Source organism: Meles meles, chromosome 7 (assembly GCF_922984935.1).
Source record: "Meles meles chromosome 7, mMelMel3.1 paternal haplotype, whole genome shotgun sequence".
Classification (NCBI taxonomy): domain Eukaryota; kingdom Metazoa; phylum Chordata; class Mammalia; order Carnivora; family Mustelidae; genus Meles; species Meles meles.
The window spans coordinates 129,359,152-129,373,301 of record NC_060072.1 but is presented as its reverse complement, the minus strand read 5'-3'; the positions used below and the strand labels follow the sequence as shown (position 1 = coordinate 129,373,301).

Below are 14,150 nucleotides of genomic sequence, written 5' to 3'. Positions count from 1 at the left end.
GAACCTGATGCGGGGCTCGATCCCAGGGCCCCGGGACCATGACCCGAGCCGAAAGCAGAGGCCTTAACCCACTGAGCCACCCAGGCACCCCTGGTGTGGACATTACTTATTTATTTTTATTTTAGCCCTTCTGATGGATGTAGTGATATTTCACTGTATATTTAACATGTATTTCCCTAATAGCTAGTAATATTGAAAACCCTCTCATGTTTTTGTTTTTTGTTTTTTTTTGGACAGGGGCCATCTATATACTTTCTACAGTGAAACATCTCTTTATGTCTTTTATCTCTTACCTAACTGGATAGTGCAACATCTTCTATGTTAAGATAGTCCACTAATGTATGATTTACATTGTTTCAACACACCACACATTATTTAATGGAGTCTATGAATGCATTAGGAGGACAGGAGAGGTAATTCCTTGAAAATACGCAAAGGAGAGTCAAAACTTCAGTAAAAGAGCAAGACTGGAAACCAGAATGTGCTTAAGAAGGGAATTCACGTGTGAAAGTTTGATATTTATTTCTTCTCTTATGTGAAGGGAATAGTCACTATCAGTAATTCTCTTCTTGACTAATATTTGGGTTGGCCCTAGCTTAGAACATTTATAAACTCTCTGCTTTGAATATTTTTTTTTTCATGACTCTTGGATACATAAGTATATTTTTGGAAATGTACAAAGGAGAAACACAACAAACAGAAATGTGTGGCTTCAATTTTACTTAGTACTACCAAGTTATTTTCCAAAATTTCTATGCCAATTTACACTCCCATCAGAAGTGTTCAAAATCTTTCACTGCTTGTTCTGTTTTCTTGGCAATACTTGGTACTGTCTTTTAAATTTGTTTCTGTTGTTTTGGTTTGGTTGTTGTTGTTGTTTTGGTACCGAAATGCCTTTGGAAAGTTTTCTCAACAACTGAGTATGCAATAAAATCTGCCTATGTTCTTACTTGCCTTATCTTGATCACTCCAGGGGTAGAGCATCTCTACGTATGTTCAATGGCCATTTTGTACTTTGTCTTAGGTAGAATACCTACGTACATCTTCTGCTTATCTGGTTATGTTTTAACAATTTGTAGGAATTCTTTATTTATTTACAGAGGAAATAGGGTAAGGTAGTTTAAAGTTACAGATTCCTAGGCTTAAAATTTGAGATTTAATCCAGGCTCATGTCAAGCCAGATTCTAGAATGAGGGTACAATTAAGAATAAAGTGGAAGACTTAGCCTACATCAGGAAGAGAGACCCTATCATCACTGAAGACAGGAATCAAAGCTGTAAATGTATTTAGAGATTTAGAGGTGGAAGAAGGACACAGTGGTATACATGGTAAACAAACAAACAAACAAAAAAAGGATCTATAAAATTAATCATTAGATCATCCTTCCCTTACTCAGTGCTTTTCTGGAGAACTGGCATTCTGATAAAGTGTGGACACTATTTTTTTTCTCAGCAGAGAGCTACTAAGTGAGTTGTCTGCAGCACTATGTCATGTTAATGCTCTCCTAACCTGAGAGATATGCTGATTATTTGAGCATTTATCATGTGGGAAAAGGGAAATAATGTTTTCTTAATAGGATACATTGACATATCTCAATGTCCTTCCTTTACTTTAAAAATAAATATCCTAGTATTCCATTGTGTATATATACCACATCTTCTTTATCCATTCATCTGTTGATGGACATCTAGGTTCTTTCCATAGTTTGGCTATTGTAGACATTGTAGACATTGCTGCTATAAACATTCGGGTACACGTGCCCCTTCGGATCACTACGTCTGTATCTTTAGGGTAAATACCCATGGGGATAGGAGAAGAATAAATGAAACAAGATGGGATTGGGAGGGAGACAAACCATAAATGACTCTTAATCTCACAAAACAAACTGGGGGTTGCTGGGGGGGAGGTGGGATTGGGAGAGGGGGAGGGGGCTATGGACGTTGGGGAGGGGAGGCGAACCATAAGAGACTATGGACTCTGAAAAACAACCTGAGGGTTTTGAAGGGTCAGGGGTGGGAGGTTGGGGGAACAGGTGGTGGGTAATAGGGAGGGCACGTTTTGCATGGAGCACTGGGTGTTGTGCAAAAACAATGAATACTGTTATGCTGAAAAAAATAAATAAAATGGGAAAAAAAAAAGAAAGAGAAAAAAAAATATCCTAGTTTCACCTAGGTATTTATTTGTCATGAAAAACCCACCTTAGGACAACATTCTGCTTTTTTAACATTATCTCCTAAATGACAGACATCCTTAGCCAGGTTATGAGAAGCAAACAATAACAGCTTGTGCTCTAAGTTTAACACCTTACAGAACCTCATCATGGCTTAGTTATCAGGGAACAGAGGGACAAATTTCTAGGCACACCCATCCAAGCAGACAATGTGTGGGAATAAACACAGATCAGGAATTATGGCATCAAAAAAAAAAAAATGGCTCCACTTAAATGAAAGCAATATGAAAACTCTCATTTTTTGGATGATACATTTAGTAGTACTTTATTTATTTTTAACAAAAGAACAAAAATAAATATTCTGAATTATTCTCTTTCCTCCCTTCCCTATACTTACTTTTAAAAACAAACAACAACAACAACAAAGGACCTAAAATTTGCTAAGAGCATTAGAGGATCTGCACCACACTCTCACTTATAGCATCTGATGATCCTAAAACTATTAAATTCCTGTTATAACCACCATGTTATATAGACAGATGGTAGCTCATAGAGGGTATACCAGCTCATGGTCATAAGGTCCTGACTAATAAGTGGCAGAGTTAGGATTTAAATCTAAGTTTCTCTCTCTGGCTACTTGTCCAATGATCTTTTGTCACATCAAGAAGCCCACTGTGATATTCTGTCAGCTAAATATCTCACATTTTGGGAAATGAGCTGATACAGGTCTTGGCATTTTTTGATTGCTTTGGCAAGAGGGAGGAAAGTGCGTCCAAAGTCAAGATCAATTGCTATATTTAGGGGATGGTGTTATTTGAGACTGGAATCCATCTATGCATTGAAAGATGGACTGTGAGATTCCTTAATTGACTCCAAGAAATTTCAAAAGTGAAGCAAAAAATAAGCCTGGGAACTAATTTTGTTTTCCCTCCAATGTTCTAAACTTCAAATTAGATTCAGGCCTGTAAAATCTAAGGCATACACCTAAGACTTGTTAGTGGTTTTGTTGTGAACTAGTGGGTGAGATCAAAGGAGAACATGGTTCTCTTCCTTTGTTGAAAACAGCAAGGTGACGGCAAGGGAGTATCAAGCCAGGAGTCCGGTCCCAGCCAGCCACCAGAACAGAATAATCAGTAACCAAAAGTATTGTTAAGAGTTGCAAGTAGAAGTGTACAAGGCTGAGAAGCAGCTTCCTGGTTAGCAAGTCAGTGGTAGACATAAAAACAAGACCAAAAATATTAGAAAATAATGACCCTTGAAAGGGTAGTCCCTTCTTGTCCAACATCAGTCTCATAAATTTCCATAAACCTAATGAATTTGTCATAGAGCGCCTGCACATGTTACTGGTAGTAACCACTTCCCTCATCAAAAAGGACAAGGATGTCATTTCAAGTATCTTTCCAAATTCACAAATATAGAGAAAATTAGACTAAGGTGAATGTATACAAAAAAATCGCAAATGCTTCATTTCAAATCTCATTTTCACAAATTTTGCCATTCAAAGCAGTGAATTTTTGTTGTCATTATGTAAAACTTATTGAATAAAATGCTAATTATCTTCATGAATACACATATAGGCCCCTTATTTACATGAATATATTCACAGTAAATTATAAAGAGAAAATTGGTAAGTGTGCTTTCTTTTCTCTGTGCATAAAATTTCATATATATTCAGAGTGGTGATCATACATGAGAAGGCAAAAATGACTGAGTACCGTGCCTTGTACTAATGACTCTGATCTTAGCAATTCACACTGAAGTTAACAAATTCAACAGAACTTTTCTAAGTGCTAACTTAAAAGAAAATATAAGTAATTTACATTTTGTGTGTGCAAGATAAAATATAATATGGAGCTATCATTTCCCCAGAGAGCTAGGAAAACAAAGTGCATCTACAGAATCCGTCAGTCAGAATAATATTCTGCAATTTATTTGTCTCTAGTTCACTGCCCATGTTTCAATTCATAAAATTTTCTTAGAAATTTAATAGTGTCTAAGACAGACCAAAAAAAGTCCATGTATTTGGGATTAGAGAATTTGGAGGAAAAAAAAAAGAGAGATTTTCAAGAATACAAGATACGTAAGAAACTTTTCATATGAAATGAAAAATACTGCATCTTAGCAACAATAAAATTATCTGGAGCTCCAGGTCAATAATATGCCTTTAATTGTTTTACAAAGTATAAAAATATTTTTCAAGTACTTAAATATCTATTTAAAGTGTGAGTTTTTTTCCTAAATGATGTTTACTGCTGCATGGGTAGAATAGTAGTAAAAAAGCATAAATATACTCTGAACTCACTATTAATAACATATCTGTAGAGATACAATTATTCATAATCTCCCCACATCTAAGTTAAACAAAGCACATTGCAAAAAGGTTCATTTCTATGGGACCATAATATTTTGAAAGAAAATGAAAAAGAAAAAAAATTCCTGTAATTGTGACTATTTTATTCTCTATGTACCTTCTCTTTAAACATTTCTCAAAATTAAAGAAAAAAACCTCAAGAGGAACAAAATTGCTTTGCAAAGGCTTAGCTTGTTTAACACCATCTGAAATTTTATTTTCTATTTTTCAATTTATGTGTTTGTGTATGTACATGTTCTTTTGACTACAAAGAAAAATTAGATCCGATTCCAACGAAGTTAAGACATTTATTAACTTCAACATTCTACCTTATAATTTAGAGCTTTTCTCAAAAGTAATTTCAATGAACCCACCTCCCCCCCATGAATTAAGTCCTCCTCCTGTAACTTAAAGAATTTTCTCATCATTCTGTCATTCTGGAACCATAGGCACCTCTAACTTTGGTGAGATTTTATTTGCTGAATGACCCTCAGTGAAGTTAAAAAGAATCAAGATCACTCATTAAAAATATGACCCCTAAAATCCTTAGGGCTCCTGAATGTTAATGAAAAGAAATCCATGAATTGACAAAAAATATTATTTTATCCTTCTTTTTAACCTCGAGTCTCTATGTTACTTCCATGCTAGCACTCAGAATAATGATCCTTCAGCTCATAAAACTGAAGAACTAAGTACACTTTCTTTCCACTAGTGGGTTAGCATAAAAGAGGACAAGAAAGTGTACTTTCAATGCACAATGCACAATTATCATCTACGGAATGCACAGTTAGCAAAAAATAAAATCTAGGGGCACCTGGGTGGCTCAGTGGGTTAAGCCTCTGCCTTCGGCTCAGGTCATGATCTCAGGGTCCTGGGACTGAGCCCCACACCGGGCTCTCTGCTCAGCAGGGAGCTGGCTTCCTCCTCTCTCTCTGCCTGCCTCTCTGCCTACTTGTGATCTCTGTCTGTCAAATAAATAAATAAAATCTTTTTAAAAATAAATAAATAGATAAATAAAATGAAGCTACTAGTATTTGAACCAACAGCAAAGCCTTCAATGAGTAATTCATGGAAATTGGATCTGTATGCCATGCATTTGATATGTAGCCATCCTACTAAAGTGGTCTTGGCACAGCATACCCAGGAACCCCAGAGCCTACACTTGGTCCATAAAGTAAATCCATAATTAGACGGTCTCGTTGATTAAAAAAAAAGAACAGTATTTCAGCCAAATCCACTTTAAACATCTATTTTTTTTCTATTTTTTTTTTCAATTCTTAAGAGCATGATATCAATCACAAAATGATAGAGGGTTTTAATTTAGGGCCAAAAAGTAGTGGTTTTATATAGTATGAACAATCTGTCTAGATTGCACAGGTAATTCTATCTTCAGCTCCTACTCAACATTTACCCCAAATCTTCTACTTTGCAAATTCTTATTATTATGTATTAATATATTGCTCCCCTTATTTATATTTAAGCTTCCTAAGATACTGATAATCTTTTTTTCTAACAAGTTTTTTTTTTATTTAAACATTTCACAGATTTACTACATAATAATATACTTAGGGTAATCATATGCTTTATCATCCAAACTGGGATACTTCTGAAATGAAAGGAGAGCTACAGATAATTACCTGGGGTCAAGTTATACAAGGACTACCCCATGCAAAACTTATTTCCATCATCCTATGTCTATCATAAATCTGTGCAATCTCTCCAAAGTAGTTCTATATTCACACTCCAAATATACTTTAGACTTCAGTGGCTAGAGACTAATGTAAGTCTTCTCTATGGCAATGGTCCTAATCAAAACAACAAAATGCCATCCTAGAACTAATATTTTGAAGACAGGGAGATAGGAATTTGGGCAGGCAATAACATAAGGTTAACAATTATGTTAAAGGTTACTATAAAACACGTAAGGATGGGTTAAACAAATTTTAGAGTATCTAAGACCTGTTTGGGAAAAGGTCAGCATGGGCACTGAGTCTTGATGCTGAGGCGATATCTGTGACAATTGGCCCATCCCTGAATCTTCCAGAAATCTAACAGACCAAGATCTTTCCCTTATCCCTTATCTTACTTAAAGGTTAATGACATACCACATATTAGCTTCAGGTTTAAAACATACTGATTCAACAACTCTATACCTTACACAGAGCTCACCATGGAAGTGTAGTTACCACCTGTCACCATACAATGTTATTGTAATATTATTGACTATATTCCCTATGTTGTACTTTTCATCTCCATGACTTATTTATTTTATAACTGGAAACCTGCACTTCTTAATCCTCTTCATCTACTTCATTTATTCCCCTGCCCACCTCCCCTCTGGCAACCACAAATTCATTCTCTGTACTAAAAAGTCTGGTTTTCTTTTTTAGTTTGTTTTGTCTTTTTAGATTCGATATATAAGTGAAATCATATGGTTTTTGTCTTTTTCTGACCTATTCACTTAGTATAATACATTCTCAGTCCAACCGTTTTGTAGCAAATGGGAAAATCTCATTTCTTTTCTGTGGCTATGTACACATATATCTATATATCTACACACACACACACACACACACACACACACACACACACACGCACACACCACATCTATATCCATTCATCTATTGATGGGGATGGGGGTTGATTCCATATCTTGGCTACTGTAAATAATGCTGCAATAAACATAGGGTGCATAAATCTTTTCTCTAACAGGTATTTTATGTGCCTAAAATGAGTCATTCATTATGGGGGACACAAAATAAATTGTAGTTGTATCTTACCTTCAAGGTGGTGGTAAAAAGTGACAAGTACTAGAAGAATGTAGAAAAAGACATCGATTTTTTAAAATTATGAATATAAGAAGCCATGGATAAGAGCAAAAAAGATAAATGTACATGATAACATGTGTTTATATTTGCTTGATGAGAAACAGCTTAAAGGAAAAACTAAATTTAGCAATGGTGTTAAGTTAGAAAGTTTGTCCCGAGAAAAGGTGAAAAATGAGGTCCTCACAAGAGGAGGAGGATGCACAGAAATCACAGCTGGGACTTGCAGAGAGGCAAGTAAAAGATTATAACAGATACTTTTAATGGGGTCAAAAACTGGTTCTTGGGAAGTAAAATTTCAGATATCACAATGGTTTGTGGCCTTCCAAACTCAATGTTACTGAGAAAAATCTTATTCTTCAGTATTTAATTAATCCTATAGTTTCTTAATCACATGAGCAGCACTGATATGGAATTCTTAAAAAATTACATAAAGTGTATGCAAGATGAGTGCTACAAAATGTTGGTAAATGAATAGCACTGAATAGAAAAACTTCTCTTAATTGATTGCTCAGTCTTAAAGTCATCATGAATGGTGGCTACTGTGTATTTTTAGCTGCCATTAGCTGTCTTTATCAATATTGTTTATATTTGATCTTAAGAGATTTTGTGCATAATTTGGGCTATGAGAACTAAATAAAATATATATGTATTTTTAATTTAATTCTACGTAAGTTACACAAACCATGTCAGTTACTGAAAATGTCAACAATGCCTGAATGAATATATTACAGCTCACTTGATATTGGTTTTCCCATATCAAGCAAAATTTTAAAGTTAAATTCATTAAAATAATCTCTAAGAATTTAATTTTCAAGTGTTTTCCTTTTGCTTTTCAAAAAGCAATTTGAATTATTTTTAAATTTGATTACACTATTACTAGTATTTACACAGTTAACTAATTCCCAATTATAATTTGATGTATTACAATTTATTTACTGTAACTAATTATAAGTTATTGAATAAATGTGGCTATAAAGTTAAGTTAAAGCTACAGTTGACCCAGGGACTATGTGCTCTAAAACCCTCCACCTCTGCCTGCATACAAGCCAGCCACCTGACCAATGTGATCCTCATCTGAAGTGACCAAGGATACCCTGGAATAGTACTCACACCATCTCTAACTATCTCACGAAAGTGGCCCCAGTACAGCATACCATGGGACTCTCCTGCCAGACCACATCTGTATCTGCTCCAGCTGGTGTGCCAAGGAAGACCCGGCAGAGTGTGACTTGGGCAGCTCTAGCCATCCTCCTAAAGTAGTCCTAGCACAGCATGCTCAGGAACCCCAGAGCCTACACTTGGTCCAGTTCCAGGTGTCAACAGAGCTCACCTGTCAAAGCCACTAGGGATACAGATTTTATACAGGGGATGCTCCTACCTGAGCCCCCTCCTTCAAGTCTGAGAGAGGTAGCTATTTCACCTAATTTGTAGAAACAAAAATAGAAAGTCAAACAAAATGAGGAGACAGAAAACTAAGTCCCAAACAAAAGAACAAGATAAAACCCAGAAAAAAATACATAATGGAAAAGAAATAATTAATGTTCTTGACAAAGAGTTAGAAGTAATGGTCCTAAAATTGCTCATCAAATTCGGGAGAAGAATAGAGGAACACAGTGAGAATTTGAACAAAGAGTTAGAAAGTTTACAAAAGAACCCATCAAAGCTGAAAAATACAATAACTAAAATGGAAATATACTAGAGGGAACCAACAGCAATTTAAATGATGGAAAAAAAAAGATCAGTGATCTGGAAGATGGGGTAGTGGACACCACCTAATCAGAACAGCAAATAGAAAAAATAATTTCGAAAATAACGATACGGGGCGCCTGGGTGGCTCAGTGGATTAAGCCGCTGCCTTCGGCTCAGGTCATGATCTCGGGGTCCTGGGATCGAGCCCCGCATCGGGCTCTCTGCTCTGCAGGGAGACTGCTTCCTCCTCTCTCTCTGCCTGCCTCTCTGCCTGCTTGTGATCTCTCTCTCTGTCAAATAAATAAATAAAATCTTTAAAAAAAAAAAAAATAAAAAAATAAATTAAAAAAAAAGAAAATAACGATAGTTTAAGGGAGCTCTGGGACAACAATAAGCATTCTAGCATGCATATCACAGGAGTCCCAGAAGGAGAAGAGAGAGAGAGAGAAAGTGGCAGAAAACTTATTTTAAGAAATAATGGCTGAAAATTTTTCTAACCTGTGGAAGGAAAAAGACATCCAAGTCTAGAAAGCACAGAGCATCCCAAAGAAAATGAACCCAAAGAGATCTACACATAGTAAAAATAAAATGGCAAAAATTAAAGAGAGAATCTCAAAGGAAGCAAAAACCCCGTCACATGCATGGAAAACCGCATAAGATTATTAGCTGATTTTTCAGCATAAACTTTATTTTTTATGTATTTTTAATTGACAGATGGGAGTGACAGGATATACTTGAAGTACTGAAATGGAAAGACAACCAGAAATTTTGTACTGAGGAAGGTTATCATTCAAAACTCAAGAAGAAATAAAGTTTCCCAGATAAACAAAAACTAAAGGAGCTCATCACCATTAATCAGGCCTTACAAGAAATGCTAATGGGTCTTCTTTAAGTGGAAAAGTAAAGGCCATAACTAGAAATAAGAAACTATATTAAAAATTTTTCACTGATAAAGGCAAATACATAGTAATGAGAGTGGATCAGTCACTTAAAAAACTAACTTTGAGATGAAAACACAAAAATAGTAAAATCAACTATAATAAATAGGTAAAGTTAATGAAGTACTGAAAGGATATAAAAAAGATAAAAAGATGTAAAATATTACCATCAAAAACATAAAACATGAATGGGAGTAAAAAGGTAATACTTTTAGAATGTGTTTGAACTTAAGTGACTATCAAATCAAACAGACACTCTAGATATAGGTTCATATACATGCACTTCATGGTATCTACAAACCAAGAACACAAGATACATAAAAAATATAGAGGAAAAAAAACCAAACATAACACTAAAGAAGGCCATCAAACCACAAAGGAAAAGACCCTGAGAAAAAGGCAGGAAAAGAGAAGAACTACAAAAACAAAACAAAACAAAACAAAAACAAAAACAAAAAACCCAAAATGGCAATAAGTACAAACATAATGAATCATTACTTTAAATGTAAATGGACTAAATGTTCCAAACAAAAAACATTAGGTGAATGGATATAAAAACAAATAAACAAACAAACAAAAAAAAACAAGACCCATCTATATGCTGTCTGTAAGAGACTCACTTCATATCTAAAACACACACAAATTAAAAGTGAAGGGATGGAAAAAGATATTCTGTGTGAATGGAAATGAAAAGAGGGCTGGAGTAGCAGTACTCAGAGAGACAAAAGAGACTTTAAAACAAAGACTGTCACAAAATGCAAAGAAGAACATTGTATTATAATAAAGAAGTCAAAGAAGAGGACTTAGAATTCATAAATATTTATGTACCCAGCATAGGGGCACTGACTATATAAAGCAAATATTAATAGCCATAAAGGGAGAAATTGACAATAATACAATAATAGGAGACAACTGTAATACCCTATTTACACTAACAGATCACCCAGACAGAAAATCCATAAGGAAACACTGGCTTTAAATGACACAATAGACAGACTGACTCAGTAGATATATAGACAACACTGCATCCAAAAGAAGTAATATACATTCTTCTCAAATGCACAGGAACCATTCTCCAGGATAGTTCACATAAAGAAAAAAATGAAAAGGCAAAAACACAAAGGAATCAACAAAGAAATCAAACAAGAAATCAAAAACACCTTGAGAAACATGAAAATGGAAATAGAACTTTACAAAATCTATGGGATGCAGAAAGAACTGTTATAAAAGAGAAACTCATTAGTAATACAGGTCTACCTCATGCAAGAAAAATCCCAAGTCAACAATTTAACTTTAAGGGAACAAAAAACAAACAAACAAAATGAAACAAAACAAAACAAAAACAGAGGAAGACCAAAGTTAGCAGAAGGAAGGGGATAATGAAGATCACAGGAAAAGTAAATGAACTAGAGACTAAAAAACAAAACATCAACAAAAACAAAAACAAAAACAAACAAACAAAACCCCCACACATAATTCTGTTGATCAACAAAACCGAGAGTTGGTTCTTTGAAAAGATAAATGAAACCTATAAACTAGCCATAATCATCAAAAGAGAAAGAGGGCCCAAATAAAATCAGGAATGAAAGGGGATAAGTTACAAGTGACAAAGAAGTATAAGAGACTGCCACAATTATATGCAAACAAATTAGAAAACCTAGAAAAAGTGAATAAATTCCTAGAAATATACAATCTTCAAAGACTGAATAATGAAGATACAGGAAATGTTATTAGGCCAATTAGAATTAAAAAAAAAATCCCCCAAAACAAAAGTCCAGAACTGGACAGCTTCACAGATGGTTCTACCAACCATTTAAAGAAGAGTTGGTACCTATACTTCTCAAATAATTCCAAAAAACTGAAGAGGAAGAAATGCTTCCAAATTCATTTTACAAGGCCAGTACTACACTGACAGCAAATCCAAAGACACCACACAAAAAGAAAATCACATGCTGGTGTCTCTGATGAACATAATGCAAACCCCCTCAACAAAATATTAGCAAACCTAATTCAACATACATTAAAAGGAGCATACATTATGATAGAATGGGTATCTCAGGGATGAAGAATGGTTCTATACTCACAAATCAACATGATACACCACATCAACAAAACAAAGCATAAAAATCGTATGATTTTTCTCAACAGATGTAGAAAAAGCATATCACAAAATTCAACTTTCATTTATGATAAAAACTCTCAACAAAGTGTGTATGGAAGGAACAATATAATAAAGGATATACGTGTCAAACCCACAGCCAACATCACACTCAAGGGTGAAAATCTGAAAGCTTTTCCTTGAAGTTCAGAAACAAGATAAGGATACCCAGCCTTGTCACTTTTATTCAATATAGTATTAGAAGTTCTAGCCAAAGCAATTTGATAATAAAAAAATTTAAATAACAGCCAGATTGGAAAGGAAGAAGTAAAACTATCACAATTTGCAGATGGTATTACACTATACATAGAAAACCCTAAAGATTCCAACAAAAAAAACTATTAGAATTAACAAATGAATTCTGCAAAGTTGCAGGATACAAAATTAACTTACAGAGAAATTTATTGTGCTTCCCTACACTAATAACTACGAGGAAAAGATATTAATGAAGCAATCTCATTTACAACTGCATCAAAATAAATAAAAAGCCTAGGATTAAATTTAACTAAGGAGGTGAAAGACTTGTATTCTGAAAACTATAAAACACTGATGGAAGAAACTAAAGACAACACAAATAAATGGAAAGATACACTGTGCTCACAGATTGGAAGAATACTATAACAATGTCCATACTACTCAGAGCAATCTACAGATTCAATACAATTCCCATCAATGTACTGATGACATTCCTCACATAACTAGAACAAAGAATCCTTAAAAGTTATATGAAGCCATGAAAGACTCAAAATAGCCAAAGTAATCTTGAGAAAGAACAATGGTGGAGGTATAATGGTCCCTAATTTCAAGCTATAACACAAAGCTATAGTAATCAAAACAGTATTGTACGGGCACAAAAACACACATGGATCAATGAAATAGAGACCCATAAAACAAATACACACATATCTGGTCAATTAACTTATGACAAAGGAGGCAAGAATAAACAATGAAGAAAAGAAATTCTCTTCAATAAATGATTTTGGGGAAACTGGACAGCTACATGTAGAAGAATGAAATTTAACTGTTATCTTACACCATATACAAAAATAAATTCAAAATGGACTAAAGACTTGAATGTAAGACCTGAAATCATAATGCCCCTAGAAGAAAACATAGACAGTAAACTTTTGATATGGGTCTTAGCAACAGTTTTTTTTGGACCAGTATCCTAAGGTAAGGGCAACAAAAGGCTAAAATAAACAAATGAAATTATATCAAAGTAAAAATCTTTTGCACAGTCATACATTCAGTAAGGAGGTAACATCCAAAATACATAAAGAATTTATACAAATTAATACTAAAAAAAAAGGCAATCTGATTAAAAAATGGATAGAGAAGTTTGACGTACATGTTTCCAAAGAAGACATACAGATGTCTAACAGGCATGTGGAAAGATGCTCAACATCACTAAACATCGGGGAAATATGCGAATCATACCAGTCATACTGGCTATTATCAAGAAGACAAAAAATAACAAATATTGGGGAGTCTGTGGAGAAAACAGAACTCCAAAGCACTGTTGGCGGGAATCTAAATTGGTGCAGCCACCATGGAAATTATAGAAGTTCTCAAAAAAATTAAAAATAGACTACCTATGATCCAGCAATTTCACTTCTGTTTATTTATCCAAAGAAAATGAACACTTCAATATATGAAGTGTTATATATATGCACCCTATGATTACTGGAGCATTATTTACAACAGCCAAGCTCTGGCAGCAACCTAAATGTCCCTCAATAGATAAATGCATAAAGATGTGGTAGGTACATACAATGGAATACTATCAACTGTAAAAATGAATAACATCTTGCCATTTGCAACAATATGGATGGACTTAGAGACTATTACATTAAGTGAAATAAGTCAGATAGAAAAAGAAAATAAAAACTGTATTATTTCATTTATAGATAAAATCTAAAAAAACAAAACAAACAAAACAAAACAGAATCACAAGTACAAGAAACAAACTATAGGTTACTGGAGGGGGTAGGAGTTGGGGCCAACAAATAAATAAACA

General features: G+C 34.3%; 1 protein-coding gene across 3 annotated transcripts in view; it reads right to left on the bottom strand.

The window, feature by feature from the left end:
- MALRD1 (MAM and LDL receptor class A domain containing 1) overlaps window positions 1–14,150 on the bottom strand; it is an 800,866-nt gene that overhangs the window by 330,802 nt on the left and 455,914 nt on the right. The window lies entirely within an intron of this gene.